Source organism: Pleuronectes platessa, chromosome 21 (assembly GCF_947347685.1).
Source record: "Pleuronectes platessa chromosome 21, fPlePla1.1, whole genome shotgun sequence".
Lineage (NCBI taxonomy): Eukaryota > Metazoa > Chordata > Actinopteri > Pleuronectiformes > Pleuronectidae > Pleuronectes > Pleuronectes platessa.
The window spans coordinates 19,177,230-19,199,986 of NC_070646.1; the positions used below are offsets into that span (position 1 = coordinate 19,177,230).

Sequence of the window (22,757 nt, forward strand, 5' to 3'; positions counted from 1 at the left end):
TTATATCCTAAACTAGAATTGAAAACTGTAAGAGACTTGATCCCTAACCAATGAATAGCATGAGTGTGCTTGATCTTCTGGCGGAAGAGTTAGGCAGCCTGGTTCAGGCTGGTTTTGTTCAAGGAACTTGTGGTCAAAAACGTTAAGGGTAAAATTTACTCTGTAATCTGATAATTTTCTGGGACCTAGGTTGTTTTCATAGTAGAGGGTTTTACTTCTCATTAAACATATTCTTGCATTTTGATGTTTCTATAGTGATGGGAGGTTATATGTAAGAAGCCCGGCTAGCTCAGTTCGGTAGAGCATGAGACTCTTAATCTCAGGGTCGTGGGTTCGAGCCCCATGTTGGGCTATTGAGCTTTCAAGAATAGGAATTGAGCACCCGCATGTTGATCAAAGTCTTAGTTCTACTAAAGCTTAAATTGTTATTTATTAAAGGAAACATCAGAACATTTATATAACGTAGGTTTCAAACACACCAATCAAACATCTACAGCTGATGAGAAAATTATGTTTTGTATTGAATCCATCAATTTGTCTAGATTATATCCTAAACTAGAATTGAAAACTGCAAGAGACTCGATCCCTAACCAATGAATAGCATGAGTGTGCTTGATCTTCTGGCGAAAGAGTTAGGCAGCCTGGTTCAGGCTGGTTTTGTTCAAGGAACTTGTGGTCAAAAACGTTAAGGGTAAAACTTACTCTGTAAATTGATCATTTTCTCAGACCTAGGTTGTTTTCATACTAGAGGGCTTTATTTCTCATGAAACATATTCTTGCATTCTAACATCTCCATCGTGATGTGAAGTTTCAAGGTAGAAGCCTGGCTAGCTAAGCTCGGTAGAGCATGAGACTCTTAATCTCAGGGTGGTGGGTTCGAGCCCCACGTTGGGCTATGGAGTTTTTAAGATTAGGAATTGAGCACCAGCATGCTGATCAAATTCTTAGCTTAAAAGACTCTTTATTAAAGGAAACATCAGAGCATATACATTCCATAGGTATCACACACACCAATCAAACATCAACGGCTGATCAGAAAATTATGTATATATTGAATCCATCAATTTGTCTAGTTTATATAGCTTAACTATAATGGAAAACTGCAACATATTGAATCCATAACAATTAACAAGCATGCATGTGTTTAATCTTCTGGCGAAAGAGTTAGGCAAGATGGTTCAGGCTGGTTTTGTTCACGGAACTTGTGGTCAAAAACGATAAGGGTAAAACTTACTCTGTAATCTGATAATTTTCTCAGACCTAGGTTGTTTTCATAGTAGAGGGTTTTACTTCGCATTAAACATATTCTTGCATTTTGATGTTTCTATTGTGATGGGAGGTTATAAGGAAGAAGCCCGGCTAGCTCAGTTGGGTAGAGCATGAGACTCTTAATCTCAGGGTTGTGGGTTCGAGCCTCACGTTGGGCTATTGAGCTTTCAAGAATAGGAATTGAGCACCCGCATGCTGATCAAAGTCTTAGTTCTACTAAAGTTTAAATTGTTTCTTATTAAAGGAAACATCAGAACATTTATATAACGTAGGTTTCAAACATACCAATCAAACATCTACAGCTGATGAGAAAATTATGTTTTGGATTGAATCCATCAATTTGTTTAGATTATATCCTAAACTAGAATTGAAAACTGCAAGAGACTCGATCCCTAACCAATGAATAGCATGAGTGTGCTTGATCTTTTGGCGAAAGAGTTAGGCAACCTGGTTCAGGCTGGTTTTGTTCACGAAACTTTTGGTCAAAAACGTGAAGGGTAAAACTTACTCTGTAATCTGATAATTTTCTCAGACCTAGGTTGTTTTCATAGTAGAGGGTTTTACTTCTCATTAAACATATTCTTGCATTTTGATGTTTGTATTGTGATGGGAGGTTATATGGAAGAAGCCCGGCTAGCTCAGTTCGGTAGAGCATGAGACTCTTAATCTCAGGGTCGTGGGTTGGAGCCCTACGTTGGGCTATGAAGCTTTTAAGATTAGGAATTGAGCACCAGCATGCTGATCAAAGTCTTAGCTTAAAAGACTCTTTATAAAAGGAAACATCAGAGCATATACATTCCATATGTATCACACACACCAATCAAACATCAACGGCTGATCAGAAAATTATGTATATATTGAATCCATCAATTTGTCTAGTTTATATAGCTTAACTATAATGGAAAACTGCAACAGATTGAATCCATACCAATTAACAAGCATGCATGTGTTTAATCTTCTGGCGAAAGAGTTAGGCAAGATGGTTCAGGCTGGTTTTGTTCACGGAACTTGTGGTCAAAAACGATAAGGGTAAAACTTACTCTGTAATCTGATAATTTTCTCAGACCTAGGTTGTTTTCATAGTAGAGGGTTTTACTTCTCATTAAACATATTCTTGCATTTTGATGTTTGTATTGTGATGGGAGGTTATATGGAAGAAGCCCGGCTAGCTCAGTTCGGTAGAGCATGAGACTCTTAATCTCAGGGTCGTGGGTTCGAGCCCCACGTTGGGCTATGGAGCACCAGCATGCTGATCAAAGTCTTAGTTCTACTAAAGCTTAAATTGTTCCTTATTAAAGGAAACATCAGAACATTTATATAACATAGGTTTCAGACACACCAATCAAACATCTACAGCTGATGAGAAAATTATGTTTTGGATTGAATCCATCAATTTGTCTAGATTATATCCTAAACTAGAATTGAAAACTGTAAGAGACTTGATCCCTAACCAATGAATAGCATCAGTGTGCTTGATCTTCTGGCGGAAGAGTTAGGCAGCCTGGTTCAGGCTGGTTTTGTTCAAGGAACTTGTGGTCAAAAACGTTAAGGGTAAAATTTACTCTGTAATCTGATAATTTTCTGGGACCTAGGTTGTTTTCATAGTAGAGGGTTTTACTTCTCATTAAACATATTCTTGCATTTTGATGTTTCTATTGTGATGGGAGGTTATATGGAAGAAGCCCGGCTAGCTCAGTTCGGTAGAGCATGAGACTCTTAATCTCAGGGTTGTGGGTTCGAGCCTCACGTTGGGCTATTGAGCTTTCAAGAATAGGAATTGAGCACCCGCATGCTGGTCAAAGTCTTAGTTCTACTAAAGTTTAAATTGTTTCTTATTAAAGGAAACATCAGAACATTTATATAACGTAGGTTTCAAACATACCAATCAAACATCTACAGCTGATGAGAAAATTATGTTTTGGATTGAATCCATCAATTTGTCTAGATTATATCCTAAACTAGAATTGAAAACTGTAAGAGACTTGATCCCTAACCAATGAATAGCATGAGTGTGCTTGATCTTCTGGCGGAAGAGTTAGGCAGCCTGGTTCAGGCTGGTTTTGTTCAAGGAACTTGTGGTCAAAAACGTTAAGGGTAAAATTTACTCTGTAATCTGATAATTTTCTGGGACCTAGGTTGTTTTCATAGTAGAGGGTTTTACTTCTCATTAAACATATTCTTGCATTTTGATGTTTCTATAGTGATGGGAGGTTATATGTAAGAAGCCCGGCTAGCTCAGTTCGGTAGAGCATGAGACTCTTAATCTCAGGGTCGTGGGTTCGAGCCCCACGTTGGGCTATTGAGCTTTCAAGAATAGGAATTGAGCACCCGCATGTTGATCAAAGTCTTAGTTCTACTAAAGCTTAAATTGTTATTTATTAAAGGAAACATCAGAACATTTATATAACGTAGGTTTCAAACACACCAATCAAACATCTACAGCTGATGAGAAAATTATGTTTTGTATTGAATCCATCAATTTGTCTAGATTATATCCTAAACTAGAATTGAAAACTGCAAGAGACTCGATCCCTAACCAATGAATAGCATGAGTGTGCTTGATCTTCTGGCGAAAGAGTTAGGCAGCCTGGTTCAGGCTGGTTTTGTTCAAGGAACTTGTGGTCAAAAACGTTAAGGGTAAAACTTACTCTGTAAATTGATCATTTTCTCAGACCTAGGTTGTTTTCATACTAGAGGGCTTTATTTCTCATGAAACATATTCTTGCATTCTAACATCTCCATCGTGATGTGAAGTTTCAAGGTAGAAGCCTGGCTAGCTAAGCTCGGTAGAGCATGAGACTCTTAATCTCAGGGTGGTGGGTTCGAGCCCCACGTTGGGCTATGGAGTTTTTAAGATTAGGAATTGAGCACCAGCATGCTGATCAAATTCTTAGCTTAAAAGACTCTTTATTAAAGGAAACATCAGAGCATATACATTCCATAGGTATCACACACACCAATCAAACATCAACGGCTGATCAGAAAATTATGTATATATTGAATCCATCAATTTGTCTAGTTTATATAGCTTAACTATAATGGAAAACTGCAACAGATTGAATCCATAACAATTAACAAGCATGCATGTGTTTTATCTTCTGGCGAAAGTGTTAGGCTGCCTGGTTCAGGCTGGTTTTGTTGAAGGATCTTGTGGTCAAAAACGTTAAGGGTAAAACTTACTCTGTAAACTGATCATTTTCTCAGACCTAGGTTGTTTTCATACTAGAGGGTTTTACTTCTCATTAAACATGTTCTTGCATTTTGATGTTTCTATAGTGATGGGAGGTTATATGGAAGAAGCCCGGCTAGCTCAGTTCGGTAGAGCATGAGACTCTTAATCTCAGGGTTGTGGGTTCGAGCCTCACGTTGGGCTATTGAGCTTTCAAGAATAGGAATTGAGCACCCGCATGCTGATCAAAGTCTTAGTTCTACTAAAGCTTAAATTGTTCCTTATTAAAGGAAACATCAGAACATTTATATAACGTAGGTTTCAAACATACCAATCAAACATCTACAGCTGATGAGAAAATTATGTTTTGGATTGAATCCATCAATTTGTCTAGATTATATCCTAAACTAGAATTGAAAACTGTAAGAGACTTGATCCCTAACCAATGAATAGCATGAGTGTGCTTGATCTTCTGGCGGAAGAGTTAGGCAGCCTGGTTCAGGCTGGTTTTGTTCAAGGAACTTGTGGTCAAAAACGTTAAGGGTAAAATTTACTCTGTAATCTGATAATTTTCTGGGACCTAGGTTGTTTTCATAGTAGAGGGTTTTACTTCTCATTAAACATATTCTTGCATTTTGATGTTTCTATAGTGATGGGAGGTTATATGTAAGAAGCCCGGCTAGCTCAGTTCGGTAGAGCATGAGACTCTTAATCTCAGGGTCGTGGGTTCGAGCCCCATGTTGGGCTATTGAGCTTTCAAGAATAGGAATTGAGCACCCGCATGTTGATCAAAGTCTTAGTTCTACTAAAGCTTAAATTGTTATTTATTAAAGGAAACATCAGAACATTTATATAACGTAGGTTTCAAACACACCAATCAAACATCTACAGCTGATGAGAAAATTATGTTTTGTATTGAATCCATCAATTTGTCTAGATTATATCCTAAACTAGAATTGAAAACTGCAAGAGACTCGATCCCTAACCAATGAATAGCATGAGTGTGCTTGATCTTCTGGCGAAAGAGTTAGGCAGCCTGGTTCAGGCTGGTTTTGTTCAAGGAACTTGTGGTCAAAAACGTTAAGGGTAAAACTTACTCTGTAAATTGATCATTTTCTCAGACCTAGGTTGTTTTCATACTAGAGGGCTTTATTTCTCATGAAACATATTCTTGCATTCTAACATCTCCATCGTGATGTGAAGTTTCAAGGTAGAAGCCTGGCTAGCTAAGCTCGGTAGAGCATGAGACTCTTAATCTCAGGGTGGTGGGTTCGAGCCCCACGTTGGGCTATGGAGTTTTTAAGATTAGGAATTGAGCACCAGCATGCTGATCAAATTCTTAGCTTAAAAGACTCTTTATTAAAGGAAACATCAGAGCATATACATTCCATAGGTATCACACACACCAATCAAACATCAACGGCTGATCAGAAAATTATGTATATATTGAATCCATCAATTTGTCTAGTTTATATAGCTTAACTATAATGGAAAACTGCAACATATTGAATCCATAACAATTAACAAGCATGCATGTGTTTAATCTTCTGGCGAAAGAGTTAGGCAAGATGGTTCAGGCTGGTTTTGTTCACGGAACTTGTGGTCAAAAACGATAAGGGTAAAACTTACTCTGTAATCTGATAATTTTCTCAGACCTAGGTTGTTTTCATAGTAGAGGGTTTTACTTCGCATTAAACATATTCTTGCATTTTGATGTTTCTATTGTGATGGGAGGTTATAAGGAAGAAGCCCGGCTAGCTCAGTTGGGTAGAGCATGAGACTCTTAATCTCAGGGTTGTGGGTTCGAGCCTCACGTTGGGCTATTGAGCTTTCAAGAATAGGAATTGAGCACCCGCATGCTGATCAAAGTCTTAGTTCTACTAAAGTTTAAATTGTTTCTTATTAAAGGAAACATCAGAACATTTATATAACGTAGGTTTCAAACATACCAATCAAACATCTACAGCTGATGAGAAAATTATGTTTTGGATTGAATCCATCAATTTGTTTAGATTATATCCTAAACTAGAATTGAAAACTGCAAGAGACTCGATCCCTAACCAATGAATAGCATGAGTGTGCTTGATCTTTTGGCGAAAGAGTTAGGCAACCTGGTTCAGGCTGGTTTTGTTCACGAAACTTTTGGTCAAAAACGTGAAGGGTAAAACTTACTCTGTAATCTGATAATTTTCTCAGACCTAGGTTGTTTTCATAGTAGAGGGTTTTACTTCTCATTAAACATATTCTTGCATTTTGATGTTTGTATTGTGATGGGAGGTTATATGGAAGAAGCCCGGCTAGCTCAGTTCGGTAGAGCATGAGACTCTTAATCTCAGGGTCGTGGGTTGGAGCCCTACGTTGGGCTATGAAGCTTTTAAGATTAGGAATTGAGCACCAGCATGCTGATCAAAGTCTTAGCTTAAAAGACTCTTTATAAAAGGAAACATCAGAGCATATACATTCCATATGTATCACACACACCAATCAAACATCAACGGCTGATCAGAAAATTATGTATATATTGAATCCATCAATTTGTCTAGTTTATATAGCTTAACTATAATGGAAAACTGCAACAGATTGAATCCATAACAATTAACAAGCATGCATGTGTTTAATCTTCTGGCGAAAGAGTTAGGCAAGATGGTTCAGGCTGGTTTTGTTCACGGAACTTGTGGTCAAAAACGATAAGGGTAAAACTTACTCTGTAATCTGATAATTTTCTCAGACCTAGGTTGTTTTCATAGTAGAGGGTTTTACTTCTCATTAAACATATTCTTGCATTTTGATGTTTGTATTGTGATGGGAGGTTATATGGAAGAAGCCCGGCTAGCTCAGTTCGGTAGAGCATGAGACTCTTAATCTCAGGGTCGTGGGTTCGAGCCCCACGTTGGGCTATGGAGCACCAGCATGCTGATCAAAGTCTTAGTTCTACTAAAGCTTAAATTGTTCCTTATTAAAGGAAACATCAGAACATTTATATAACATAGGTTTCAGACACACCAATCAAACATCTACAGCTGATGAGAAAATTATGTTTTGGATTGAATCCATCAATTTGTCTAGATTATATCCTAAACTAGAATTGAAAACTGTAAGAGACTTGATCCCTAACCAATGAATAGCATCAGTGTGCTTGATCTTCTGGCGGAAGAGTTAGGCAGCCTGGTTCAGGCTGGTTTTGTTCAAGGAACTTGTGGTCAAAAACGTTAAGGGTAAAATTTACTCTGTAATCTGATAATTTTCTGGGACCTAGGTTGTTTTCATAGTAGAGGGTTTTACTTCTCATTAAACATATTCTTGCATTTTGATGTTTATATTGTGATGGGAGGTTATATGTAAGAAGCCCGGCTAGCTCAGTTCGGTAGAGCATGAGACTCTTAATCTCAGGGTCGTGGGTTCGAGCCCCACGTTGGGCTATTGAGCTTTCAAGAATAGGAATTGAGCACCCGCATGTTGATCAAAGTCTTAGTTCTACTAAAGCTTAAATTGATATTTATTAAAGGAAACATCAGAACATTTATATAACGTAGGTTTCAAACACACCAATCAAACATCTACAGCTGATGAGAAAATTATGTTTTGGATTGAATCCATCAATTTGTCTAGATTATATCCTAAACTAGAATTGAAAACTGCAAGAGACTCGATCCCTAACCAATGAATGGCATGAGTGTGCTTGATCTTCTGGCGAAAGAGTTAGGCAGCCTGGTTCAGGCTGGTTTTGTTCAAGGAACTTGTGGTCAAAAACGTTAAGGGTAAAACTTACTCTGTAATCTGATAATTTTCTCAGACCTAGGTTGTTTTCATACTAGAGGGTTTTACTTCTCATTAAACATATTCTTGCATTCTAACATCTCCATCGTGATGTGAAGTTTTAAGGAAGAAGCATGGCTAGCTCAGTTCGGCAGAACATGAGACTCTTAATCTCAGGGTCGTGGTTTTGGAGCCCTACGTTGGGCTATGGAGCTTTTAAGATTAGGAATTGAGCACCAGCATGCTGATCAAATTCTTAGCTTAAAAGACTCTTTATTAAAGGAAACATCAGAGCATATACATTCCATATGTATCACACACACCAATCAAACATCAACGGCTGATCAGAAAATTATGTATATATTGAATCCATCAATTTGTCTAGTTTATATAGCTTAACTATAATGGAAAACTGCAACAGATTGAATCCATAACAATTAACAAGCATGCATGTGTTTTATCTTCTGGCGAAAGAGTTAGGCAGCCTGGTTCAGGCTGGTTTTGTTGAAGGAACTTGTGGTCAAAAACGTTAAGGGTAAAACTTACTCTGTAAACTGATCATTTTCTCAGACCTAGGTTGTTTTCATACTAGAGGGTTTTACTTCTCATTAAACATGTTCTTGCATTTTGATGTTTCTATTGTGATGGGAGGTTATATGGAAGAAGCCCGGCTAGCTCAGTTCGGTAGAGCATGAGACTCTTAATCTCAGGATCATGGGTTCAAGCCCCACGTTGGGCTATTGAGCTTTCAAGAATAGGAATTGAGCACCCCCATGTTGATCAAAGTCTTTGTTCTACTAAAGCTTAAATTGTTCCTTATTAAAGGAAACACCAGAACATTTATATAACGTAGGTTTCAGATACACCAATCAAACATCTACAGCTGATAAGAAAATTATGTTTTGGATTGAATCCATCAATTTGTCTAGATTATATCCTAAACTAGGATTGAAAACTGCAAGAGACTCGATCCCTAACCAATGAATAGCATGAGTGTGCTTGATCTTCTGGCGAAAGAGTTAGGCAGCCTGGTTCAGGCTGGTTTTGTTCAAGGAACTTGTGGTCAAAAACGTTAAGGGTAAAACTTACTCTGTAATCTGATAATTTTCTCAGACCTAGGTTGTTTTCATACTAGAGGGTTTTACTTCTCATTAAACATATTCTTGCATTCTAACATCTCCATCGTGATGTGAAGTTTTAAGGAAGAAGCATGGCTAGCTCAGTTCGGCAGAACATGAGACTCTTAATCTCAGGGTCGTGGTTTTGGAGCCCTACGTTGGGCTATGGAGCTTTTAAGATTAGGAATTGAGCACCAGCATGCTGATCAAATTCTTAGCTTAAAAGACTCTTTATTAAAGGAAACATCAGAGCATATACATTCCATAGGTATCACACACACCAATCAAACATCAATGGCTGATCAGAAAATTATGTATATATTGAATCCATCAATTTGTATAGTTTATATAGCTTAACTATAATGGAAAACTGCAAAAGATTGAATCCGTAACAATTAACAAGCATGCATGTGTTTAATCTTCTGGCGAAAGAGTTAGGCAAGATGGTTCAGGCTGGTTTTGTTCACGGAACTTGTGGTCAAAAACGATAATGGTAAAACTTACTCTGTAATCTGATAATTTTCTCAGACCTAGGTTGTTTTCATAGTAGAGGGTTTTACTTCTCATTAAACATGTTTTTGCATTTTGATGTTTCTATTGTGATGGGAGGTTATATGGAAGAAGGCCGGCTAGCTCAGTTCGGTAGAGCATGAGTCTTAATCTCAGGGTCGTGGGTTCAAGCCTCACGTTGGGCTATTGAGCTTTCAAGAATAGGAATTGAGCACCCGCATGTTGATCAAAGTCTTAGTTCTACTAAAGCTTAAATTGTTCTTTATTAAAAGAAACATCAGAACATTTATATAACGTAGTTTTCAAACACACCAATCAAACATTCGAGGGTTCGAGCCTCACGTTGGGCTATTGAGCTTTCAAGAATAGGAATTGAGCACCCGCATGTTGATCAAAGTCTTAGTTCTACTAAAGCTTAAATTGTTCCTTATTAAAGGAAACATCAGAACATTTATATAACGTAGGTTTCAGACACACCAATCAAACATCTACAGCTGATGAGAAAATTATGTTTTGGATTGAATCCATCAATTTGTCTAGATTATATCCTAAACTAGAATTGAAAACTGTAAGAGACTTGATCCCTAACCAATGAATAGCATGAGTGTGCTTGATCTTCTGGCGGAAGAGTTAGGCAGCCTGGTTCAGGCTGGTTTTGTTCAAGGAACTTGTGGTCAAAAACGTTAAGGGTAAAATTTACTCTGTAATCTGATAATTTTCTGGGACCTAGGTTGTTTTCATAGTAGAGGGTTTTACTTCTCATTAAACATATTCTTGCATTTTGATGTTTCTATTGTGATGGGAGGTTATATGTAAGAAGCCCGGCTAGCTCAGTTCGGTAGAGCATGAGACTCTTAATCTCAGGGTCGTGGGTTCGAGCCCCACGTTGGGCTATTGAGCTTTCAAGAATAGGAATTGAGCACCCGCATGTTGATCAAAGTCTTAGTTCTACTAAAGCTTAAATTGTTATTTATTAAAGGAAACATCAGAACATTTATATAACGTAGGTTTCAAACACACCAATCAAACATCTACAGCTGATGAGAAAATTATGTTTTGTATTGAATCCATCAATTTGTCTAGATTATATCCTAAACTAGAATTGAAAACTGCAAGAGACTCGATCCCTAACCAATGAATAGCATGAGTGTGCTTGATCTTCTGGCGAAAGAGTTAGGCAGCCTGGTTCAGGCTGGTTTTGTTCAAGGAATTTGTGGTCAAAAACGTTAAGGGTAAAACTCACTCTGTAAACTGATCATTTTCTCAGACCTAGGTTGTTTTCATACTAGAGGGCTTTACTTCTCATAAAACATATTCTTGCATTTTGATGTTTCTATTGTGATGGGAGGTTATAAGGAAGAAGCCCGGCTAGCTCAGTTGGGTAGAGCATGAGACTCTTAATCTCAGGGTTGTGGGTTCGAACCTCACGTTGGGCTATTGAGCTTTCAAGAATAGGAATTGAGCACCTGCATGCTGATCAAAGTCTTGGTTCTACTAAAGTTTAAATTGTTTCTTATTAAAGGAAACATCAGAACATTTATATAACGTAGGTTTCAAACATACCAATCAAACATCTACAGCTGATGAGAAAATTATGTTTTGGATTGAATCCATCAATTTGTTTAGATTATATCCTAAACTAGAATTGAAAACTGCAAGAGACTCGATCCCTAACCAATGAATAGCATGAGTGTGCTTGATCTTTTGGCGAAAGAGTTAGGCAACCTGGTTCAGGCTGGTTTTGTTCACGAAACTTTTGGTCAAAAACGTGAAGGGTAAAATTTACTCTGTAATCTGATAATTTTCTCAGACCTAGGTTGTTTTCATAGTATAGGGTTTTACTTCTCATTAAACATATTCTTGCATTTTGATGTTTGTATTGTGATGGGAGGTTATATGGAAGAAGCCCGGCTAGCTCAGTTCGGTAGAGCATGAGACTCTTAATCTCAGGATCGTGGGTTCAAGCCCCACGTTGGGCTATTGAGCTTTCAAGAATAGGAATTGAGCACCCCCATGTTGATCAAAGTCTTTGTTCTACTAAAGCTTAAATTGTTCCTTATTAAAGGAAACACCAGAACATTTATATAACGTAGGTTTCAGATACACCAATCAAACATCTACAGCTGATAAGAAAATTATGTTTTGGATTGAATCCATCAATTTGTCTAGATTATATCCTAAACTAGGATTGAAAACTGCAAGAGACTCGATCCCTAACCAATGAATAGCATGAGTGTGCTTGATCTTCTGGCGAAAGAGTTAGGCAGCCTGGTTCAGGCTGGTTTTGTTCAAGGAACTTGTGGTCAAAAACGTTAAGGGTAAAACTTACTCTGTAATCTGATAATTTTCTCAGACCTAGGTTGTTTTCATACTAGAGGGTTTTACTTCTCATTAAACATATTCTTGCATTCTAACATCTCCATCGTGATGTGAAGTTTTAAGGAAGAAGCATGGCTAGCTCAGTTCGGCAGAACATGAGACTCTTAATCTCAGGGTCGTGGTTTTGGAGCCCTACGTTGGGCTATGGAGCTTTTAAGATTAGGAATTGAGCACCAGCATGCTGATCAAATTCTTAGCTTAAAAGACTCTTTATTAAAGGAAACATCAGAGCATATACATTCCATAGGTATCACACACACCAATCAAACATCAACGGCTGATCAGAAAATTATGTATATATTGAATCCATCAATTTGTATAGTTTATATAGCTTAACTATAATGGAAAACTGCAAAAGATTGAATCCGTAACAATTAACAAGCATGCATGTGTTTAATCTTCTGGCGAAAGAGTTAGGCAAGATGGTTCAGGCTGGTTTTGTTCACGGAACTTGTGGTCAAAAACGATAATGGTAAAACTTACTCTGTAATCTGATAATTTTCTCAGACCTAGGTTGTTTTCATAGTAGAGGGTTTTACTTCTCATTAAACATGTTTTTGCATTTTGATGTTTGTATTGTGATGGGAGGTTATATGGAAGAAGGCCGGCTAGCTCAGTTCGGTAGAGCATGAGACTCTTAATCTCAGGGTCGTGGGTTCGAGCCTCACGTTGGGCTATTGAGCTTTCAAGAATAGGAATTGAGCACCCGCATGTTGATCAAAGTCTTAGTTCTACTAAAGCTTAAATTGTTCTTTATTAAAGGAAACATCAGAACATTTATATAACGTAGTTTTCAAACACACCAATCAAACATTGGAGGGTTCGAGCCTCACGTTGGGCTATTGAGCTTTCAAGAATAGGAATTGAGCACCCGCATGTTGATCAAAGTCTTAGTTCTACTAAAGCTTAAATTGTTCTTTATTAAAGGAAACATCAGAACATTTATGTAACGTAGTTTTCAAACACACCAATCAAACATTCGAGGGTTCGAGCCTCACGTTGGGCTATTGAGCTTTCAAGAATAGGAATTGAGCACCCGCATGTTGATCAAAGTCTTAGTTCTACTAAAGCTTAAATTGTTCTTTATTAAAGGAAACATCAGAACATTTATATAACGTAGTTTTCAAACACACCAATCAAACATCTACAGCTGATGAGAAAATTATTTTTTGTATTGAATCCATCAATTTGTCTAGATTATATCCTAAACTAGAATTGAAAACTGCAAGAGACTCGATCCCTAACCAATGAATAGCATGAGTGTGCTTGATCTTCTGGCGGAAGAGTGAGGCAGCCTGGTTCAGGCTGGTTTCATTCATTCATTCATTTGTTCAAGGAACTTGTGGTCAAAAACGTTAAGGGTAAAACTTACTCTGTAAATTGATCATTTTCTCAGACCTAGGTTGTTTTCATACTAGAGGGCTTTATTTCTCATGAAACATATTCTTGCATTCTAACATCTCCATCGTGATGTGAAGTTTCAAGGTAGAAGCCTGGCTAGCTAAGCTCGGTAGAGCATGAGACTCTTAATCTTAGGGTGTTGGGTTCGAGCCCCACGTTGGGCTATGAAGCTTTTAAGATTAGGAATTGAGCACCAGCATGCTGATCAAAGTCTTGGCTTAAAAAACTCTTTATTAAAGGAAACATCAGAGCATATACATTCCATAGGTATCACACACACCAATCAAACATCAACGGCTGATCAGAAAATTATGTATATATTGAATCCATCAATTTGTCTAGTTTATATAGCTTAACTATAATGGAAAACTGCAACAGATTGAATCCATAACAATTAACAAGCATGCATGTGTTTTATCTTCTGGCGAAAGTGTTAGGCTGCCTGGTTCAGGCTGGTTTTGTTGAAGGAACTTGTGGTCAAAAACGTTAAGGGTAAAACTTACTCTGTAAACTGATCATTTTCTCAGACCTAGGTTGTTTTCATACTAGAGGGTTTTACTTCTCATTAAACATGTTCTTGCATTTTGATGTTTCTATTGTGATGGGAGGTTATATGGAAGAAGCCCGGCTAGCTCAGTTCGGTAGAGCATGAGACTCTTAATCTCAGGGTTGTGGGTTCGAGCCTCACGTTGGGCTATTGAGCTTTCAAGAATAGGAATTGAGCACCCGCATGCTGATCAAAGTCTTAGTTCTACTAAAGCTTAAATTGTTCCTTATTAAAGGAAACACCAGAACATTTATATAATGTAGGTTTCAGATACACCAATCAAACATCTACAGCTCATAAGAAAATTATGTTTTGGATTGAATCCATCAATTTGTCTAGATTATATCCTAAACTAGGATTGAAAACTGCAAGAGACTCGATCCCTAACCAATGAATAGCATGAGTGTGCTTGATCTTCTGGCGAAAGAGTTAGGCAGCCTGGTTCAGGCTGGTTTTGTTCAAGGAACTTGTGGTCAAAAACGTTAAGGGTAAAACTTACTCTGTAATCTGATAATTTTCTCAGACCTAGGTTGTTTTCATAGTAGAGGGTTTTACTTCTCATTAAACATATTCTTGCATTTTGATGTTTCTATTGTGATGGGAGGTTATATGTAAGAAGCCCGGCTAGCTCAGTTCGGTAGAGCATGAGACTCTTAATCTCAGGGTCGTGGGTTGGAGCCCTACGTTGGGCTATGGAGTTTTTAAGATTAGGAATTGAGCACCAGCATGCTGATCAAATTCTTAGCTTAAAAGACTCTTTATTAAAGGAAACATCAGAGCATATACATTCCATAGGTATCACACACACCAATCAAACATCAACGGCTGATCAGAAAATTATGCATATATTGAATCCATCAATTTGTCTAGTTTATATAGCTTAACTATAATGGAAAACTGCAACATATTGAATCCATAACAATTAACAAGCATGCATGTGTTTAATCTTCTGGCGAAAGAGTTAGGCAAGATGGTTCAGGCTGGTTTTGTTCACGGAACTTGTGGTCAAAAACGATAAGGGTAAAACTTACTCTGTAATCTGATAATTTTCTCAGACCTAGGTTGTTTTCATAGTAGAGGGTTTTACTTCGCATTAAACATATTCTTGCATTTTGATGTTTCTATTGTGATGGGAGGTTATAAGGAAGAAGCCCGGCTAGCTCAGTTGGGTAGAGCATGAGACTCTTAATCTCAGGGTTGTGGGTTGAGCCTCACGTTGGGCTATTGAGCTTTCAAGAATAGGAATTGAGCACCCGCATGCTGATCAAAGTCTTAGTTCTACTAAAGTTTAAATTGTTTCTTATTAAAGGAAACATCAGAACATTTATATAACGTAGGTTTCAAACATACCAATCAAACATCTACAGTTGATGAGAAAATTATGTTTTGGATTGAATCCATCAATTTGTTTAGATTATATCCTAAACTAGAATTGAAAACTGCAAGAGACTCGATCCCTAACCAATGAATAGCATGAGTGTGCTTGATCTTTTGGCGAAAGAGTTAGGCAACCTGGTTCAGGCTGGTTTTGTTCACGAAACTTTTGGTCAAAAACGTGAAGGGTAAAACTTACTCTGTAATCTGATAATTTTCTGGGACCTAGGTTGTTTTCATAGTAGAGGGTTTTACTTCTCATTAAACATATTCTTGCATTTTGATGTGTCTATTGTGATGGGAGGTTATATGTAAGAAGCCCGGCTAGCTCAGTTCGGTAGAGCATGAGACTCTTAATCTCAGGGTCGTGGGTTCGAGCCCCACGTTGGGCTATTGAGCTTTCAAGAATAGGAATTGAGCACCCGCATGTTGATCAAAGTCTTAGTTCTACTAAAGCTTAAATTGTTATTTATTAAAGGAAACATCAGAACATTTATATAACGTAGGTTTCAAACACACCAATCAAACATCTACAGCTGATGAGAAAATTATGTTTTGTATTGAATCCATCAATTTGTCTAGATTATATCCTAAACTAGAATTGAAAACTGCAAGAGACTCGATCCCTAACCAATGAATAGCATGAGTGTGCTTGATCTTCTGGCGAAAGAGTTAGGCAGCCTGGTTCAGGCTGGTTTTGTTCAAGGAATTTGTGGTCAAAAACGTTAAGGGTAAAACTCACTCTGTAAACTGATCATTTTCTCAGACCTAGGTTGTTTTCATACTAGAGGGCTTTACTTCTCATAAAACATATTCTTGCATTTTGATGTTTCTATTGTGATGGGAGGTTATAAGGAAGAAGCCCGGCTAGCTCAGTTGGGTAGAGCATGAGACTCTTAATCTCAGGGTTGTGGGTTCGAGCCTCACGTTGGGCTATTGAGCTTTCAAGAATAGGAATTGAGCACCTGCATGCTGATCAAAGTCTTAGTTCTACTAAAGTTTAAATTGTTTCTTATTAAAGGAAACATCAGAACATTTATATAACGTAGGTTTCAAACATACCAATCAAACATCTACAGCTGATGAGAAAATTATGTTTTGGATTGAATCCATCAATTTGTTTAGATTATATCCTAAACTAGAATTGAAAACTGCAAGAGACTCGATCCCTAACCAATGAATAGCATGAGTGTGCTTGATCTTTTGGCGAAAGAGTTAGGCAACCTGGTTCAGGCTGGTTTTGTTCACGAAACTTTTGGTCAAAAACGTGAAGGGTAAAATTTACTCTGTAATCTGATAATTTTCTCAGAACTAGGTTGTTTTCATAGTATAGGGTTTTACTTCTCATTAAACATATTCTTGCATTTTGATGTTTGTATTGTGATGGGAGGTTATATGGAAGAAGCCCGGCTAGCTCAGTTCGGTAGAGCATGAGACTCTTAATCTCAGGATCGTGGGTTCAAGCCCCACGTTGGGCTATTGAGCTTTCAAGAATAGGAATTGAGCACCCCCATGTTGATCAAAGTCTTTGTTCTACTAAAGCTTAAATTGTTCCTTATTAAAGGAAACACCAGAACATTTATATAACGTAGGTTTCAGATACACCAATCAAACATCTACAGCTGATAAGAAAATTATGTTTTGGATTGAATCCATCAATTTGTCTAGATTATATCCTAAACTAGGATTGAAAACTGCAAGAGACTCGATCCCTAACCAATGAATAGCATGAGTGTGCTTGATCTTCTGGCGAAAGAGTTAGGCAGCCTGGTTCAGGCTGGTTTTGTTCAAGGAACTTGTGGTCAAAAACGTTAAGGGTAAAACTTACTCTGTAATCTGATAATTTTCTCAGACCTAGGTTGTTTTCATACTAGAGGGTTTTACTTCTCATTAAACATATTCTTGCATTCTAACATCTCCATCGTGATGTGAAGTTTTAAGGAAGAAGCATGGCTAGCTCAGTTCGGCAGAACATGAGACTCTTAATCTCAGGGTCGTGGTTTTGGAGCCCTACGTTGGGCTATGGAGCTTTTAAGATTAGGAATTGAGCACCAGCATGCTGATCAAATTCTTAGCTTAAAAGACTCTTTATTAAAGGAAACATCAGAGCATATACATTCCATAGGTATCACACACACCAATCAAACATCAACGGCTGATCAGAAAATTATGTATATATTGAATCCATCAATTTGTATAGTTTATATAGCTTAACTATAATGGAAAACTGCAAAAGATTGAATCCGTAACAATTAACAAGCATGCATGTGTTTAATCTTCTGGCGAAAGAGTTAGGCAAGATGGTTCAGGCTGGTTTTGTTCACGGAACTTGTGGTCAAAAACGATAATGGTAAAACTTACTCTGTAATCTGATAATTTTCTCAGACCTAGGTTGTTTTCATAGTAGAGGGTTTTACTTCTCATTAAACATGTTTTTGCATTTTGATGTTTGTATTGTGATGGGAGGTTATATGGAAGAAGGCCGGCTAGCTCAGTTCGGTAGAGCATGAGACTCTTAATCTCAGGGTCGTGGGTTCGAGCCTCACGTTGGGCTATTGAGCTTTCAAGAATAAGAATTGAGCACCCGCATGTTGATCAAAGTCTTAGTTCTACTAAAGCTTAAATTGTTCTTTATTAAAGGAAACATCAGAACATTTATATAACGTAGTTTTCAAACACACCAATCAAACATTCGAGGGTTCGAGCCTCACGTTGGGCTATTGAGCTTTCAAGAATAGGAATTGAGCACCCGCATGTTGATCAAAGTCTTAGTTCTACTAAAGCTTAAATTGTTCTTTATTAAAGGAAACATCAGAACATTTATATAACGTAGTTTTCAAACACACCAATCAAACATCTACAGCTGATGAGAAAATTATTTTTTGTATTGAATCCATCAATTTGTCTAGATTATATCCTAAACTAGAATTGAAAACTGCAAGAGACTCGATCCCTAACCAATGAATAGCATGAGTGTGCTTGATCTTCTGGCGGAAGAGTGAGGCAGCCTGGTTCAGGCTGGTTTCATTCATTCATTCATTTGTTCAAGGAACTTGTGGTCAAAAACGTTAAGGGTAAAACTTACTCTGTAAATTGATCATTTTCTCAGACCTAGGTTGTTTTCATACTAGAGGGCTTTATTTCTCATGAAACATATTCTTGCATTCTAACATGTCCATCGTGATGTGAAGTTTCAAGGTAGAAGCCTGGCTAGCTAAGCTCGGTAGAGCATGAGACTCTTAATCTTAGGGTGGTGGGTTCGAGCCCCACGTTGGGCTATGAAGCTTTTAAGATTAGGAATTGAGCACCAGCATGCTGATCAAAGTCTTGGCTTAAAAGACTCTTTATTAAAGGAAACATCAGAGCATATACATTCCATAGGTATCACACACACCAATCAAACATCAACGGCTGATCAGAAAATTATGTATATATTGAATCCATCAATTTGTCTAGTTTATATAGCTTAACTATAATGGAAAACTGCAACAGATTGAATCCATAACAATTAACAAGCATGCATGTGTTTTATCTTCTGGCGAAAGTGTTAGGCTGCCTGGTTCAGGCTGGTTTTGTTGAAGGAACTTGTGGTCAAAAACGTTAAGGGTAAAACTTACTCTGTAAACTGATCATTTTCTCAGACCTAGGTTGTTTTCATACTAGAGGGTTTTACTTCTCATTAAACATGTTCTTGCATTTTGATGTTTCTATTGTGATGGGAGGTTATATGGAAGAAGCCCGGCTAGCTCAGTTCGGTAGAGCATGAGACTCTTAATCTCAGGGTTGTGGGTTCGAGCCTCACGTTGGGCTATTGAGCTTTCAAGAATAGGAATTGAGCACCCGCATGCTGATCAAAGTCTTAGTTCTACTAAAGCTTAAATTGTTCCTTATTAAAGGAAACACCAGAACATTTATATAACGTAGGTTTCAGATACACCAATCAAACATCTACAGCTCATAAGAAAATTATGTTTTGGATTGAATCCATCAATTTGTCTAGATTATATCCTAAACTAGGATTGAAAACTGCAAGAGACTCGATCCCTAACCAATGAATAGCATGAGTGTGCTTGATCTTCTGGCGAAAGAGTTAGGCAGCCTGGTTCAGGCTGGTTTTGTTCAAGGAACTTGTGGTCAAAAACGTTAAGGGTAAAACTTACTCTGTAATCTGATAATTTTCTCAGACCTAGGTTGTTTTCATAGTAGAGGGTTTTACTTCTCATTAAACATATTCTTGCATTTTGATGTTTCTATTGTGATGGGAGGTTATATGTAAGAAGCCCGGCTAGCTCAGTTCGGTAGAGCATGAGACTCTTAATCTCAGGGTCGTGGGTTGGAGCCCTACGTTGGGCTATGGAGTTTTTAAGATTAGGAATTGAGCACCAGCATGCTGATCAAATTCTTAGCTTAAAAGACTCTTTATTAAAGGAAACATCAGAGCATATACATTCCATAGGTATCACACACACCAATCAAACATCAACGGCTGATCAGAAAATTATGCATATATTGAATACATCAATTTGTCTAGTTTATATAGCTTAACTATAATGGAAAACTGCAACATATTGAATCCATAACAATTAACAAGCATGCATGTGTTTAATCTTCTGGCGAAAGAGTTAGGCAAGATGGTTCAGGCTGGTTTTGTTCACGGAACTTGTGGTCAAAAACGATAAGGGTAAAACTTACTCTGTAATCTGATAATTTTCTCAGACCTAGGTTGTTTTCATAGTAGAGGGTTTTACTTCGCATTAAACATATTCTTGCATTTTGATGTTTCTATTGTGATGGGAGGTTATAAGGAAGAAGCCCGGCTAGCTCAGTTGGGTAGAGCATGAGACTCTTAATCTCAGGGTTGTGGGTTGAGCCTCACGTTGGGCTATTGAGCTTTCAAGAATAGGAATTGAGCACCCGCATGCTGATCAAAGTCTTAGTTCTACTAAAGTTTAAATTGTTTCTTATTAAAGGAAACATCAGAACATTTATATAACGTAGGTTTCAAACATACCAATCAAACATCTACAGTTGATGAGAAAATTATGTTTTGGATTGAATCCATCAATTTGTTTAGATTATATCCTAAACTAGAATTGAAAACTGCAAGAGACTCGATCCCTAACCAATGAATAGCATGAGTGTGCTTGATCTTTTGGCGAAAGAGTTAGGCAACCTGGTTCAGGCTGGTTTTGTTCACGAAAATTTTGGTCAAAAACGTGAAGGGTAAAACTTACTCTGTAATCTGATAATTTTCTCAGACCTAGGTTGTTTTCATAGTAGAGGGTTTTACTTCTCATTAAACATATTCTTGCATTTTGATGTTTGTATTGTGATGGGAGGTTATATGGAAGAAGCCCGGCTAGCTCAGTTCGGTAGAGCATGAGACTCTTTATCTCAGGGTCGTGGGTTCGAGCCCCACATTGGGCTATTGAGCTTTCAAGAATAGGAATTGAGCATCCGCATGTTGATCAAAGTCTTAGTTCTACTAAAGCTTAAATTGTTCCTTATTAAAGGAAACATCAGAACATTTATATAACGTAGGTTTCAGACACACCAATCAAACATCTACAGCTGATGAGAAAATTATGTTTTGGATTGAATCCATCAATTTGTCTAGATTATATCCTAAACTAGAATTGAAAACTGTAAGAGACTTGATCCCTAACCAATGAATAGCATGAGTGTGCTTGATCTTCTGGCGGAAGAGTTAGGCAGCCTGGTTCAGGCTGGTTTTGTTCAAGGAACTTGTGGTCAAAAACGTTAAGGGTAAAATTTACTCTGTAATCTGATAATTTTCTGGGACCTAGGTTGTTTTCATAGTAGAGGGTTTTACTTCTCATTAAACATATTCTTGCATTTTGATGTTTCTATTGTGATGGGAGGTTATATGTAAGAAGCCCGGCTAGCTCAGTTCGGTAGAGCATGAGACTCTTAATCTCAGGGTCGTGGGTTCGAGCCCCACGTTGGGCTATTGAGCTTTCAAGAATAGGAATTGAGCACCCGCATGTTGATCAAAGTCTTAGTTCTACTAAAGCTTAAATTGTTCCTTATTAAAGGAAACATCAGAACATTTATATAACGTAGGTTTCAAACACACCAATCAAACATCTACAGCTGATGAGAAAATTATGTTTTGTATTGAATCCATCAATTTGTCTAGATTATATCCTAAACTAGAATTGAAAACTGCAAGAGACTCGATCCCTAACCAATGAATAGCATGAGTGTGCTTGATCTTCTGGCGAAAGAGTTAGGCAGCCTGGTTCAGGCTGGTTTTGTTCAAGGAATTTGTGGTCAAAAACGTTAAGGGTAAAACTCACTCTGTAAACTGATCATTTTCTCAGACCTAGGTTGTTTTCATACTAGAGGGCTTTACTTCTCATAAAACATATTCTTGCATTCTAACATCTCCATCGCTATGTGAAGTTTTAAGGAAAAAGCATGGCTAGCTCAGTTCGGTAGAGCATGAGACTCTTAATCTCAGGGTCGTGGGTTGGAGCCCTAAATTGGGCTATGGAGCTTTTAAGATTAGGAATTGAGCACCAGCATGCTGATCAAATTCTTAGCTTAAAAGACTTTATTAAAGGAAACATCAGAGCATATACATTCCATAGGTATCACACACACCAATCAAACATCAACGGCTGATCAGAAAATTATGTATATATTGAATCCATCAATTTGTTTAGTTTATATAGTTTAACTAAAATGGAAAACTGCAACAGATTGAATCCATAACAATTAACAAGCATGCATGTGTTTTATCTTCTGGCGAAAGAGTTAGGCAAGATGGTCCAGGCTGGTTTTGTTCACGGAACTTGTGGTCAAAAACGTTAAGGGTAAAACTTACTCTGTAATCTGATAATTTTCTCAGACCTAGGTTGTTTTCATAGTAGAGGGTTTTACTTCTCATTAAACATATTCTTGCATTTTGATGTTTTTATTGTGATGGGAGGTTATAAGGAAGAAGCCCGGCTAGCTCAGTTCGGTAGAGCATGAGACTCTTAATCTCAGGGTCGTGGGTTTGAGCCCCACATTGGGCTATTGAGCTTTCAAGAATAGGAATTGAGCATCCGCATGTTGATCAAAGTCTTAGTTCTACTAAAGCTTAAATTGTTCCTTATTAAAGGAAACATCAGAACATTTATATAACGTAGGTTTCAGACACACCAATCAAACATCTACAGCTGATGAGAAAATTATGTTTTGTATTGAATCCATCAATTTGTCTAGA

At 37.6% G+C, this 22,757-nt stretch overlaps 11 non-coding genes across 11 annotated transcripts; all 11 read left to right on the top strand.

Moving 5' to 3' along the window:
* The first annotated feature begins 278 nt into the window (after positions 1-278).
* trnak-cuu (transfer RNA lysine (anticodon CUU)) lies at positions 279-352 on the top strand. Its single transcript has one exon. It is a non-coding gene; the product is annotated as a tRNA-Lys (tRNA).
* Positions 353-2,428: 2,076 nt separating this feature from the next.
* On the top strand, positions 2,429-2,502 carry trnak-cuu (transfer RNA lysine (anticodon CUU)). Its single transcript has one exon. It is a non-coding gene; the product is annotated as a tRNA-Lys (tRNA).
* Positions 2,503-3,493: 991 nt separating this feature from the next.
* trnak-cuu (transfer RNA lysine (anticodon CUU)) lies at positions 3,494-3,567 on the top strand. The gene has a single exon. It is a non-coding gene; the product is annotated as a tRNA-Lys (tRNA).
* A 1,544-nt stretch (positions 3,568-5,111) lies between these two features.
* On the top strand, positions 5,112-5,185 carry trnak-cuu (transfer RNA lysine (anticodon CUU)). The gene has a single exon. It is a non-coding gene; the product is annotated as a tRNA-Lys (tRNA).
* A 2,076-nt stretch (positions 5,186-7,261) lies between these two features.
* trnak-cuu (transfer RNA lysine (anticodon CUU)) lies at positions 7,262-7,335 on the top strand. The gene has a single exon. It is a non-coding gene; the product is annotated as a tRNA-Lys (tRNA).
* Positions 7,336-7,783: 448 nt separating this feature from the next.
* trnak-cuu (transfer RNA lysine (anticodon CUU)) lies at positions 7,784-7,857 on the top strand. Its single transcript has one exon. It is a non-coding gene; the product is annotated as a tRNA-Lys (tRNA).
* Positions 7,858-10,641: 2,784 nt separating this feature from the next.
* trnak-cuu (transfer RNA lysine (anticodon CUU)) lies at positions 10,642-10,715 on the top strand. Its single transcript has one exon. It is a non-coding gene; the product is annotated as a tRNA-Lys (tRNA).
* A 1,012-nt stretch (positions 10,716-11,727) lies between these two features.
* On the top strand, positions 11,728-11,801 carry trnak-cuu (transfer RNA lysine (anticodon CUU)). Its single transcript has one exon. It is a non-coding gene; the product is annotated as a tRNA-Lys (tRNA).
* A 4,040-nt stretch (positions 11,802-15,841) lies between these two features.
* trnak-cuu (transfer RNA lysine (anticodon CUU)) lies at positions 15,842-15,915 on the top strand. Its single transcript has one exon. It is a non-coding gene; the product is annotated as a tRNA-Lys (tRNA).
* Positions 15,916-16,927: 1,012 nt separating this feature from the next.
* trnak-cuu (transfer RNA lysine (anticodon CUU)) lies at positions 16,928-17,001 on the top strand. The gene has a single exon. It is a non-coding gene; the product is annotated as a tRNA-Lys (tRNA).
* A 4,418-nt stretch (positions 17,002-21,419) lies between these two features.
* trnak-cuu (transfer RNA lysine (anticodon CUU)) lies at positions 21,420-21,493 on the top strand. The gene has a single exon. It is a non-coding gene; the product is annotated as a tRNA-Lys (tRNA).
* Positions 21,494-22,757: the final 1,264 nt, after the last annotated feature.